General features: G+C 49.9%; 1 long non-coding RNA gene across 1 annotated transcript in view; it reads left to right on the forward strand.

The window, feature by feature from the left end:
* The first annotated feature begins 9,071 nt into the window (after positions 1 to 9,071).
* The window catches only part of LOC142302927 (uncharacterized), a 33,458-nt gene continuing 29,513 nt past the window's right edge, over positions 9,072 to 13,016 (forward strand). Inside the window, exon 1 of the long non-coding RNA XR_012752978.1 lies at positions 9,072 to 9,214. This is a non-coding gene — a long non-coding RNA (uncharacterized LOC142302927). The remainder of the gene's footprint in view (positions 9,215 to 13,016) is intronic.

Genomic DNA, 13,016 nt, shown 5'->3' on the forward strand with positions numbered 1-13,016 from the left:
AGTGAAGCGCTCGAGCCAGCACGAGGTCTCGGTCAACCCATTACTCCACCATAATTGGGAAGAGACACAGAACGGTGACCCGGCCGTGCGATTGGTCAAAGAAAAGCTAGCAGAAGCTGAGACCCATCTTGGCCCAGATGCTCCAGAAGAAGCCCAGCAGCTGTGGAAGGAGAGGGGACGACTGTTCACCTACCAAGGCAAGCTATGCAAGAGATATGTCAACTGGCGAACGAATGAACTCGTCTGGCAGATAGTGGTCCCACAGAGGGATGCTCCAATGGTCCTAGCAGCTTACCATGATAAAGCAGGACACTTCGGGTGGAAGAAGTTAGAGACCCTACTCCGTGATCGGTTCTACTGGGTGCACATGAGAAAGACAGTCGAGAAGGGGTGCCGAGACTGTGGTCCGTGTAACCTGAGGCAGAAAGATGGTGCCAGCCAGAGGTCTCCCCTACAGCCAATTGTCACGAAGCAGCCCCTGGAGTTGGTGGCCCTGGACCACGTGAAGTTAACACCAAGCCAGTCAGGCTATGTGTACGCCCTCACCATTGTGGACCATTACTCTCATTTCCTGGTAGTAGTGCCTGTGAAAGACCAGACAGCCAGAACAGCAGCTAGAGCGTTTCAGGCATACTTTTGTCGACCTCACGGTTACCCTGAAAGGGTACTGACTGATCAAGGTCCTGCATTCGAGGCAGAAGTGTTCCAAGAGTTCTGTAACATGTACGGTTGTAAGAAAATCAGAACAACACCGTACCACCCGCAAACCAATGGATTGTGCGAGAAGATGAACCATGTGGTTATTGATATGCTCAAGACTCTACCGCTGGAAGAAAGAAACCAATGGCCAGAGAAGTTACCAGATCTGGTAGACCTGTATAACCATATCCCAGTAAATTCGACCAACTGCAGCCCTGCTTACCTGATGCGAGCAAGACCTGGCAAGTTACTTGGAGATGGAAACTGTGTCCCCTGAAGCAGTTCAAGAGATAGAAGATTAGGATACAGAGCGACAACGGCAGTACCGCAGAGTTCAGGAATGCGTAGAAAAGAGCCTGTCCCAAGCAAGAACAAGACAAGAACAGAACTACAATCAAACGGCCCCAGCAACTCCCCTAGCACCTGGAGAGCAGGTCCTCAAGAAAAAGCGGAGGGCGCATAAATTAGATGATCAGTGGGAGAATGAACCCTACACCATTATTCCCTCCAACTTTGACAATAGTAAGGTATGCCTCATAAGCAAGGATGAAGGCAAGACCTATCAAGCAGTTTCTAGAGACCGCCTGAAAGCGTGCCCCGAACGGTGCAGAACCCAAAAAGAAGTAGAAGAAACACAAGAAAGTCCCCAAATTCAAGAAAAGGAGGAAGGGATGATCCAAACAATCCTCGGAAAATTCCCCAAAACTTGGACCCGAATCAATAACGCCATAGTGGTACCAGTCTTGACGTTCCCGCAGTTGGTCGAGCCGGAGACAGAAGAGGTTCCAGATCCACCTAAGGAACTGTCCGTCCCAACACCAGATGACGCGCCAGCAGTAGAACAGGAGAATCAACCCCCTGCCAGTGGTGAACCTGTCGTACCCTTGGCGAATCTGAGACCCCGTAGGCAACCATCACGCACACCTGTCAGGGTTAGGCCTACCAGTAACACGGAGGGGGCAGACACTCCAAGTAGTCAGGGACAAATCCCAGAGCTACGCCGGTCCCAACGTAGCACTCGGGGACAGCCCCCTCCAAGGTATAGAACATAGAAAGTAAAATACCTAACAGTGTGTAAATAGTTATGTGAAAATGTCTTGTATGTAATGTTTTGTTTTAGGTGATTAAGTAAATGGACAATTGGGCCACTGGACTATGGGTGGCCAACACTCTAATTGTACATAGTTAGCATCAGTGTGCTCAACACCCCTGAAGAAAAACCCGTCCGGCGTGCATAGAGTGGGGTCATCAATGCTTTGACGCACGCCCAGAGCCTACGTTGGGGGTTTTATCGGGGCGGGTCCCCCATGGAGCAGTGTAATGGACACCCAGCAGGGAGCCACACTGGACTCTTATAGTTGTTTAAGGTTGTAACATGTTATGTCTTGTTTTGTTTCCTTCAATCCGGGAGTACTGAGTTTAACTAAGGGGGAGTGTGGTGCCCCAGGACCTGGTCGCCACAACAGCATTGCCCCTCCAAAGGGTTAATGCTGAGCCTGGAGGTAATTGGGAGGTCTATTGGCCAGTAAGTGTAACATCCAACGCAGTTCTCCCTCAGACCAGTAGGGGGAGCTCTGAACCTGGAGTTCCAGGGAGCATTCCTTAAGTCTGGCCTGAGGGAGGAGTTAGTGTTCAGTCTGTAGAGAGAAGTGATAGCAAGCAGACGCAGAGTAGTGCTGTCCTGTGGAACTGGGGCCTAGAGCTGGAGCAGCTTGGCCCAGTGAGGCAGGAGGAGCAGAGAGGCAAAGAAGAGACTCGGACATCGGAGTCTGTGGCCACCAGGGCCTAAAATACTCCCTGGTAGCTGAATCCGAAGGGCAGGAGAGCTGCAAGCACCTGGCCCATAAACAGCCCGAAGGTACAGCTGCATCATCAGGGCCCGGTGTGGACTCCAGCAGAGAAGCACCAGAGAGGGCCTGTGCAGCCTAATACAGAGGGAAAGGGACGTACCACCAGTCCCAGCAGCAAGAGGGCCATTGCTAAATCCAGAGAGCAGGGTCCTATCACAGCAAGGAAAAGAACAGGAGTAGGCCTCATACTCATCTGGCCAAAACGACAGCTCAGTTACTTCCAGGCCGGCCGGAGCCCTCTACCACCTGTAACGGTCTCCCAGGACTAACCGTTTGGGAAGTAAAAGAGGAGAAGGTAAAGAGACTGTTGTTTGTGCCTGTTTCTTTCATTGCCTGTCGGCCCTGCACCGTGTTTTCCACACCACACCATAGACTCTCACGAGCACCAACAGTGTCCCCGGCGCACCGCTTCACCTGTGGGGAGCAGTACCACCATTGCTGCCATATCATCACCCCGGAGGCCTTAAACAGCAGCGGCGGCTTAATAGCTGCATACCACAGGTGGCGTCACGAACACAAACTTTATTAACCAAGCCACATATAAAACTGACACCCACCAGGGCCACGGAGTCGGGCCCCGCCACTACTAACGACCCCCGGACTAGTCCGGCCCAGCACCGGGTGTCCCATAGCCCTGGGGTGGGCGAGTCAGTTTTAGTCATATGCACAAGGATTTGGAAGGTTTTGAAGAAGTTATGTATAGGTCAGATGTAGTAGTGTAGCTACCGAGGGGGCAGAGGGTGCGGTCTCCCCGGTCCTGCTATCACAGAGGCCCACCTGGAGACACTGTTACTGTTAAGTGTATCGGCGAGCACAGAATGATCTCCTTGCACTGCCACTCTCCGTTCTGTGGACCGCAGTGCACTTTAAGTCTGAGGTCTACAGAACAGTTGAAGATGCTGTGGCTAAGACACTGGAGCACACACAGGACGTCAGAGTCCCAGCACAGTGATGTCATCGCAGTGTGCCGGGACTCTGATGTCCTGTGCGTGTGATGATCCGCCAGTGCTGGAGTCGTCAGGACCCTGGACCCAGGATTAGGTGAGTATAGGATGTTTGTCATTTTTATTTTTTTTTATTGCTGAACAGGAAGCATATATGTAGCGCCCCACGGGGCAGGTGTTTTAACCTACTCGTTGCCGGGGTGGGGAGTGCAGATCCTCTGCATCGTCACAGGGTGGCCAGGCCCATTTCCGTTGCCCCGAGGCGTACAGAAAGGGAAGGTGGAGGGTGGTAGGCAGGATGGAGGTGGTAGTTGGTGGAGGAGGATGGGGGTGACGGGTGAGGAAAGTCTCCAGATGATCGTGATGCCACCTGTGGTACGCGGCCTGGGAAGGGCCACCGCTGCGAATGCTGCTCTCCGGGGCTGATGGTGAGGGTCGCAGCCGGGATAGTGTCACTCCCCATAGGCGGAGCAGGGTTACCCCGGGAGGATGATGGATGGCAGGGACGGAGGTGGTCGTAGTCCTCGCAGGTGCCGCAACGCTTAGCACTGGCAAATGAGAGGCAGGGGCTGCGGTTCCAGTTCTTTTACGCACAGTTCGTATTAGTGCTGCCCCAGAGTACCAGTATCTTCCACGGTGGGCTCCAGACGATCCCCAATCCACAGAGAGTCAATACTGCTGTGTCAGCTTGTAAGCCCTTCGTCCTGTGTTGCGCTAAGAATCGGATCCCCATGGCGTGAAGCACTTGGGGAGCTTGGTGTCAGTTTCGTGTCCCGTCCTGTGTGCTGATAGCGCGGTTCCGATGTGGGACCGGCTGAAGACCTCGGTCCCGGATCCTATCTGCTATTTGGCTACAGGCTTGTTGGGACGGGCCCAGTGGCTATCTACCTGATTCCCACGACCCTTGCAGAGTTGGTAGATCACATAAAGTATATCTGCCCTAGGGTTCTGTACCCTGAAGGGCCGGTCCTGTAGAAGCAGATCCCTACTTCTCCCAGCGACCGTGTAGAAACCCGCCTTGGCTCACGGAGCTGTCCACGACATGTCTGCTCAGCTCTGTGCCAGAAGCTGTTCTCCTCTCTTGTTGTAGTTGTGTTGTGTACTGCATTCAGGAAGCCGTTGCCCCCAGCCGCTGCCGCCGGCTGGTTCACTACTCTCACTAGGTCAACCTATTTCCCTCCCGTGTGCTTCCTAACTTTCCCTTCATGGTTGCCTATCCCTGACCCTGGGTTCCGATTCAGTGGATCCGAGGAGCCCCTGGTGCGGTGACGTCCTATAAACCCAACCTCTATAGTGACCCCCTACTTTGACCCAATCCTGGCCCGGTCCCCATTAGGGAGGGCAACCTGCTGTGGATGTATGTGTTTTTGTGGTGTAACTGGCATTGACCTTTGTTAGACTCAGGATAAGTACTACACCCCAAGTGAGGTGCAGTACCCTGTGGCGCCTGAAGCCTCAGGGGTGCCATATATACACCAGGATGGTGATAAATATACTAGAATGTGCCTATAATAAGAGACATATACACTAGCAAGGGGCCCAGGATGAGAGATGTATATACCAGGATGAGGACTATATATACACAAGGATGCGGCCAGGATGGAGAACATATTTACCAGAATAGTGCCAGGATAAAGCTATATATACCAGGGTGGGGCCAGGATGGAGACATATATACTAGGATGGGGACATATATATCAGTATGAGGGACATATACACCTGTATGGGAAACATGTACACTAGGATTTGGAACAGATATATCAAGATGGAAGACATATACAGTATTCCAGGAGGAAGACATATATACCAGAATGGGGACATATATACCAGAAAGGGGACCAGAATAAGGGACATTAGTACACGATGGTGGACATTACTCCATAATGAAGGGGGAGGGAGCAGCTCGTATATGTTTATAGGAGTTAGAATGCTACAATGGCCCATACATGTGACCAAAATGCAGTGGGGGGTGGGTGACAGCTCCAAATCTTGCATCTGGTCCCATCAGACTCTAATTATGCCACTGGTGTGGGGGCCCTTATACAGTGTGGGAGCTAATGTGCGGAGGTTCCCCTGTATACATGATTAGGGTGTGCCAAGGTAGTTGTTACCACGGTTACTTGTTTAGGGTCTCACTCTGATGTTTGCCCCCCCCCCCCCCCCCCCCCGAGCTGAACCCCCTAGCCATGCCTCTGTGCTGACGCTCTACATTTCTGTGATGTAGAGATTGACATTTTCAATTTAGGTCTTCAGAACACGGTTGCGGTGTTTTTTGGGGGGCTATTGACCGTTCTGGTTATGATGTGTGACTATAGTTGCCCCGATAAGGCGCTAGGTGGACTTGGTTCTTTGTGATGATTAAATCATTTTAACCCTTTCATGACCGAGGACATACCGGTATGTCCTAAATCATGAATGGGTGATAATCATCAGCTGCTGCAATGAGCCGGTGGTGATCCCTACACATGTCTGCTGATTTGAACATCAGACATGTGCAGCTATCAGGTGTGGATGGATCGTGCCTGTTAACCCCTTAGATCGTGCTGTCAAAATGTGCAGCGCGATTTAAATTGTTGTGGCGGGGAAATCACCTTTCCCTGCTGCCATCGGAGTTCCCGTGATGCGATCATGGGGAACCGATGGTTGCCATGGTAGCACAGGGCCATGTGATGACTCTTGTCACTATCATCACGTAGTTCTTGTTACAGCCAGCAGAGCAGCATTTCTGCTGATCAAAACTGTGCAGCTCTGGTTAGGAGAAATGAATCAGTGATCAGACTGCTGATCTTTATAGTCTCCTAGGGGGACTATTAAAAAAAATAAAAAGTAAAAAAAAAATAAAAAAAACCCTTAAAATTCAAATAACCTCCCATTCGCCCTATTGAAACTTAAACTGGTAAAAAATAAAAAATATACACACCTTTGGTATCGCCACGTTCAAAAATGCCCAATCTATCAAAATATAAAATTAATTAACCTGATTGGAATTTTTTGCCGCTATGCCATTTACCAAACGCCAAAATTACATTTTTTGGTTGTCACAAATTTTGTGCAATAATAATAAAATGAAATAACGGGCGATCAAAACATAGCATCTGGGTAAAAATGGTACTGTTAAAAACATCAGCTCAAGATGCAAAAAATAAGTCATCACTAAGCCCCATATCTCAAAAAATGAGAATGCTACAGATCACGGAAATGGGTGCAAAAAGTGCGCCTTTTTTGGGGACAAACGTCTTTTAACCCCTTAGATAAAACTAAACTTATACATGTTTGGTGTCTACGAACTTGCACCAACCCCAGGCATCATACTGACATCAGTTTTACTATATATTGCACATGGTGAATAAAATATCCCCAAAACGATCAAATACAGTCAGGGCCAGAAATATTTGGACAGTGACACAAGTTTTGTTATTTTAGCTGTTTACAAAAACATGTTCAGAAATACAATTCTATATATAATATGGGCTGAAAGTGCACACTCCCAGCTGCAATATGAGAGTTTTCACATCCAAATCGGAGAAAGGGTTTAGGAATCATAGCTCTGTAATGCATAGCCTCCTCTTTTTCAAGGGACCAAAAGTAATTGGACAAGGGACTCTAAGGGCTGCAATTAACTCTGAAGGCGTCTCCCTCGTTAACCTGTAATCAATGAAGTAGTTAAAAGGTCTGGGGTTGATTACAGGTGTGTGGTTTTGCATTTGGAAGCTGTTGCTGTGACCAGACAACATGCGGTCTAAGGAACTCTCAATTGAGGTGAAGCAGAACATCCTGAGGCTGAAAAAAAAGAAAAAATCCATCAGAGAGATAGCAGACATGCTTGGAATAGCAAAATCAACAGTCGGGTACATTCTGAGAAAAAAGTAATTGACTGGTGAGCTTGGGAACTCAAAAAGGCCTGGGCGTCCACGGATGACAACAGTGGTGGATGATCGCCGCATACTTTCTTTGGTGAAGATGAACCCGTTCACAACATTAACTGAAGTCCAGAACACTCTCAGTGAAGTAGGTGTATCTGTCTCTAAGTCAACAGTAAAGAGAAGACTCCATGAAAGTAAATACAAAGGGTTCACATCTAGATGCAAACCATTCATCAATTCCAAAAATAGACAGGCCAGAGTTAAATTTGCTGAAAAACACCTCATGAAGCCAGCTCAGTTCTGGAAAAGTATTCTATGGACAGATGAGACAAAGATCAACCTGTACCAGAATGATGGGAAGAAAAAAGTTTGGAGAAGAAAGGGAACGGCACATGATCCAAGGCACACCACATCCTCTGTAAAACATGGTGGAGGCAACGTGATGGCATGGGCATGCATGGCTTTCAATGGCACTGGGTCACTTGTGTTTATTGATGACATAACAGCAGACAAGAGTAGCCGGATGAATTCTGAAGTGTACCGGGATATACTTTCAGCCCAGATTCAGCCAAATGCCGCAAAGTTGATCGGACGGCGCTTCATAGTACAGATGGACAATGACCCCAAGCATACAGCCAAAGCTACCCAGGAGTTCATGAGTGCAAAAAAGTGGAACATTCTGCAATGGCCAAGTCAATCACCAGATCTTAACCCAATTGAGCATGCATTTCACTTGCTCAAATCCAGACTTAAGACGGAAAGACCCACAAACAAGCAAGACCTGAAGGCTGCGGCTGTAAAGGCCTGGCAAAGCATTAAGAAGGAGGAAACCCAGCGTTTGGTGATGTCCATGGGTTCCAGACTTAAGGCAGTGATTGCCTCCAAAGGATTCGCAACAAAATATTGAAAATAAAAATATTTTGTTTGGGTTTGGTTTATTTGTCCAATTACTTTTGACCTCCTAAAATGTGGAGTGTTTGTAAAGAAATGTGACAATTCCTACAATTTCTATCAGATATTTTTGTTCAAACCTTCAAATTAAACGTTACAATCTGCACTTGAATTCTGTTGTAGAGGTTTCATTTCAAATCCAATGTGGTGGCATGCAGAGCCCAACTCGCGGAAATTGTGTCACTGTCCAAAGATTTCTGGACCTAACTGTAAATCTAAGTGCAATTTTTCCGCATTTGGAATTTTTTTGCCATTTTCCAGTACTCTATATGGTAAAACTCATGGCTTCAATTAAAAGTACAACTCGTCCCACAAATACAAGCCCTTGTATGGCAAGACTGACAGAAGAGTAGAAACGTTACGGAAGAAGGGGAGCGAAAAACAAAAATGAAAAACTGAAAATCGCCCGGGGGTGAGGGGGTTAATATTTGGTCAATAATTTCATTATATTTGGTTTAAATTTTGTTGTCAATACATTATAATTCAGGTAACCAATAATAAACCACGCAGCATAATTTATCCATACTGTATATTGATGTAATGTCTTCATTTATAGAACGTAGAGTTTATTGTTACGTTTATGGGCCGTATGCTGCTATAAATGTGACCATGAAGTTGTTCCTGGACATGACATTCTGGTGAAGACGCCTCCACCTGGACGTAGCAGACTCGTGGTCACATTCACAGACATATGTCTTCAGTCCAGTCATGGTGATTTCTTATTTTGCAGGTCAGTGTAAACCTCCTCCAGCTGGTGACAAGATGATCCCTGCAGAGAAAAGAACATATAATGTGAATGAGACCCTGACAGTACAATGTGAGGCCGGATATCGCCCGACAAAGAGAAAGATCAGATGTACGAGTGGAGAGACCGAGGATAAGTGGAATCATTATCCATCATGTGTCGGTCAGTAGATCCTACACATTACTTACATGGGTTTTTTGAGAATAGAACAATAGAAAATACTTAAAAATTTTAATTGCATATATAATCCTAACTACTTTTTATTAGCAAATCACAATAGTTTTGTCTAGGGAAGAATTTGCTATAGAATATAGAACTAAGGTGGCTGCTATTTTGTTATAGAAAGGTCCTAGAATGCTAATTAAAACGAAAAATTGTGAGCATGTGCAGCAGGAAGCTCCTCACTCTCTGGGCATGCTCTGAATGAAGCTCCTCCCCCTCCCTCCATGTGCAGCAGGAAGCTCCCCCCCCCCATGTGCAGCAGGAAGCTCCTCACTCTCTGGGCATGCTCTGAATGAAGCTCCTCCCCCTCCCTCCATGTGCAGCAGGAAGCTCCCCCCCCCCCATGTGCAGCAGGAAGCTCCTCACTCTCTGGGCATGCTCTGAAGGAAGCCCCCCCCCCCTCCCACATGTGCAATAGGCAGTTCCTCTCCCTCTCTACATGTGCAGTAAGCTCCTCCCCCTCCATATGTACCGCCCCGCGCTCTGCTGCAGCCGAGACGCTCGGATCCGGGCTCGTGTGTCGGTGGCTCGAGCGCCTCCGGACCGGGGGTCACTTCGCTCTGCAAGGGGGGCTGGCACGTTGAAGGGGGGTTTTAGGTTAAAGTTCGTGATGCCACCCACGGGTTGTGGTGAATGTAGGCACCACTGCTGCTGTTTACGAGGCACCCCGGGGGAGATGTTGTGCAGCTTTGGTGTTAACCCCTCCGTGGGCAGGGGTGATGGCCCCGGGACCCGATGGGTATGGTGTAGTGGTGCTTGGCGGTGCGCAGTGGTACTCACTATTAAAGAGGCACTGAGCCTCTGGTAAACCAAGAAAGATGGTGGTCGATGCCCGCAGCCGGCTGCGTCTGGTCCCCCAGTCGGGTTGGTGGTCTTCGACTTACTCCTGCACCTTTTTGTAGTTGGACACCCGTGCTTCAGCAACGGAAGCTCCACTCCCCGGCGTGTACGTGTCAGGAGAGCCCGCTTGTCCGCAGACGCTGGCCCCTTGGATCTCTAGCCTTGGCGGTGACTTTTATCCCCTTTTAGGTGGGCTGTTGTCTTCATTCGGGACTTGGGTGGGAAAGGACCTATAGTCCAGACCTCAATCAGTTAATTAACGGGGTCTGGTAGTTTCTGGACCGCGTTTCAGGGTCTGAGTACCCCCTCTGTGCTCCGACTTCCAGTCGGTTCCCCGGTTCGGTTCCGGCGGGCCACTACCCTGTCCCGGTCCCTTACGGTTCCACTGAGCCGTCTCCCCGGCTCCTGCAGGCTGAGGCCACCGCTTGCCTCCTAGCCAGAGGTGACTGGGCTCCGACCCAGACACCTGAGTTAGACTGGGGCAGACCTGGGCACAGGCCTGCCTCTGCACTTGCACTTGACTCCTCCACACTCCACTGTCAAACTGATCTGACTTGGTTTTCCTGCCTCAGGACCTGTGAACTCCTCGGTGGGCGTGGCTAAACACCTGGCTCCGCCCCCTGGTGTGGACATCAAATCCTGAGGGAGGAGACTAGGGTTTTAAGGATTGGCTGATGTTACCCTTTTTAGGGGACGGGTGTTGTGCAAGGGCCTACCTGTGACTACCTGGCTAGTCCAGGGCGTCACATTCCCCCTTGGTTTAATACAGACCGTCCGCGGGCTGTCCGACCACCAACGGTTTATTTTGTAACTGCAAAAGATAAAAAACACAAATACAATTATAATAATATTATTTACATTTAAAGAATTTGTAGGAATCATCCCTTACGGGAGGCATGTTACTTAAACGTTGCAAACATGAAAACACATTTTTATTAAACGGGAACGGGTCCTTTCAGTTGCCCACCCAAGCAAACCTAGCCTTGATGCTGCCTCTAAAACCAGGTCAGCACCCCTTTTCCCCAGTCCAGGAAACGGGCCCAAGCCCAGGTATTCCCCACAACGGGCCGGGTACAAAGTTACATACCCGGCAGTCTCTCAGGGGCCCCACGTGCAGGGGACCCCTGCCCCGGATAGTTGTCACCGGTTGCACTGGTGACGGGACCTCGGCCTACTCCACCGCAGCACCCTTCCTCCAATCAGCCTCTCCGGAGACTGCAGGTGTGAAAGGGTGTTCCATGGGACTATTTACAAGGACCAAAAGTTATTGGGTGGCCTGCAAGTTCTCGGCCTTTTCTATTTAAACGGGGTAAAACTGCAGAGTCCCAATGGGGACGGGAACATGGTAGCCGGAATCGCTACCTGTTTAACTTTCTTCTGAATTAGGTGAGGGTCTCGGGTGATTGGCACTCATTCATACGCATATATACACAATCAACATGTTGCACCCCTAAATAGCAGTTTCCCTGTACCTAAGTGGGGGCCGACCTAGGTTAGAGCGTGTGGACCTCCGGGGTCCCATATTCTCAGGTGAGGTGACGGGGGAGAGGGGACAACCGGTCCCTCTTCCCGGGCATCAGGTATGGCAGGTAGAGACCTGCGGGGGCGTGGTGTAGGTGCATCCCTGGGCGCTGGCTCACTGGCGGGCGTCTCCAACTCCATTTCTGCCACGGGTTGTGGGAACATTATCACGGGAACGATCACCGCACCATTCTGCATCGGCCAGTCAGCTGGGAAGTCTCCCATCACTGTATGGATCACCTCCCTCTCCTTGATCACGTTCGGCATGGGAACAGGGACCTCGTTTACCAGCCTCAGGGGATCCGGGCATCTCTTAAGGTGGTCCCTGGAAACAGTGGCTGTGGTCTTCCCCTGGTCGCGACTGATCAGGTAGGTCTTCTCGTTCTCCCATCCAGTTGGTTGTATGACATAGGGAGTCCTTTCCCACTGATCGTCGAGCTTGTGCGTCCTTCTCTTACGTTTCAGTACCCCGTTCCCAGGTCCAAAAGGGGCAGCCTGAGCCCGCCTGTTAAAGCGCTGTTCCTGCCTCTCTCGGTTCTGGCGCAGATTTCTTTCTACATACTCTTGGATCTGCCAGTACTGCGTCTGTCACTTGGCATTCCAGTTGGCAGTGGGAGGAAGAGCTTTGGGCACTTCTATGTCCATCTCTACGTCCACAGGCAGCCGCCTCGGCTGAGCTCTCATCAGATATGCAGGTGTACACTTGGTGGAGCTGCAGGGGATATTGTTGTACATATCTACCAAGTCGGGCAACTTCTCAGGCCATAAGTTCCGCTCTTCCAGGGGCAATGTTTTAAGGAGGTTAAGGACCAGGCGGTTCATTTTCTCGCACATCCCATTAGTTTGGGCATGGTAGGGCGTGGTCCGGATCTTCTTGCACCCGTACAATTGGCAGAACTCCTGGAATACCTCTGCTTCGAAGGCTGGGCCTTGGTTCATGAGCACCCTCTCTGGATAGCCATACGGCCGGCAGAAGTAGGCCTGAAAGGCTCTGACTGCAGTGCGGCCTGTTAGATCCTTAACGGGGACAACCACCATGAACCTTGAGTAGTGGTCCACAATGGTCAGGGCGTAGGTATACCCATTCCGGTTGGGCGTAAGCTTAACATGGTCCAGGGCGACCAATTCCAGCGGCTGGTGGGTGACAATCTAACTGTAGCGGGGTCTTCTGGCTGGTTTCGTCTCATCTTCTCAAGGCACAGGGAACACACTCTCGGCACCAGGCTTCCACGGACTCCCTCATCCCATTCCAGTAAAACCGCTCCCACAGTAGCATTTCCAGCTTCTTCCAGCCGAAGTGTCCTGCGCTATCATGGTAGGCCTGCAGGACCTTGGGTACGCATGCCTGGGGCACCACCAGTTGGCGAACTTTCTCATGGGT

The sequence above is a fragment of the Anomaloglossus baeobatrachus genome, chromosome 1, assembly GCF_048569485.1.
Source record: "Anomaloglossus baeobatrachus isolate aAnoBae1 chromosome 1, aAnoBae1.hap1, whole genome shotgun sequence".
Classification (NCBI taxonomy): domain Eukaryota; kingdom Metazoa; phylum Chordata; class Amphibia; order Anura; family Aromobatidae; genus Anomaloglossus; species Anomaloglossus baeobatrachus.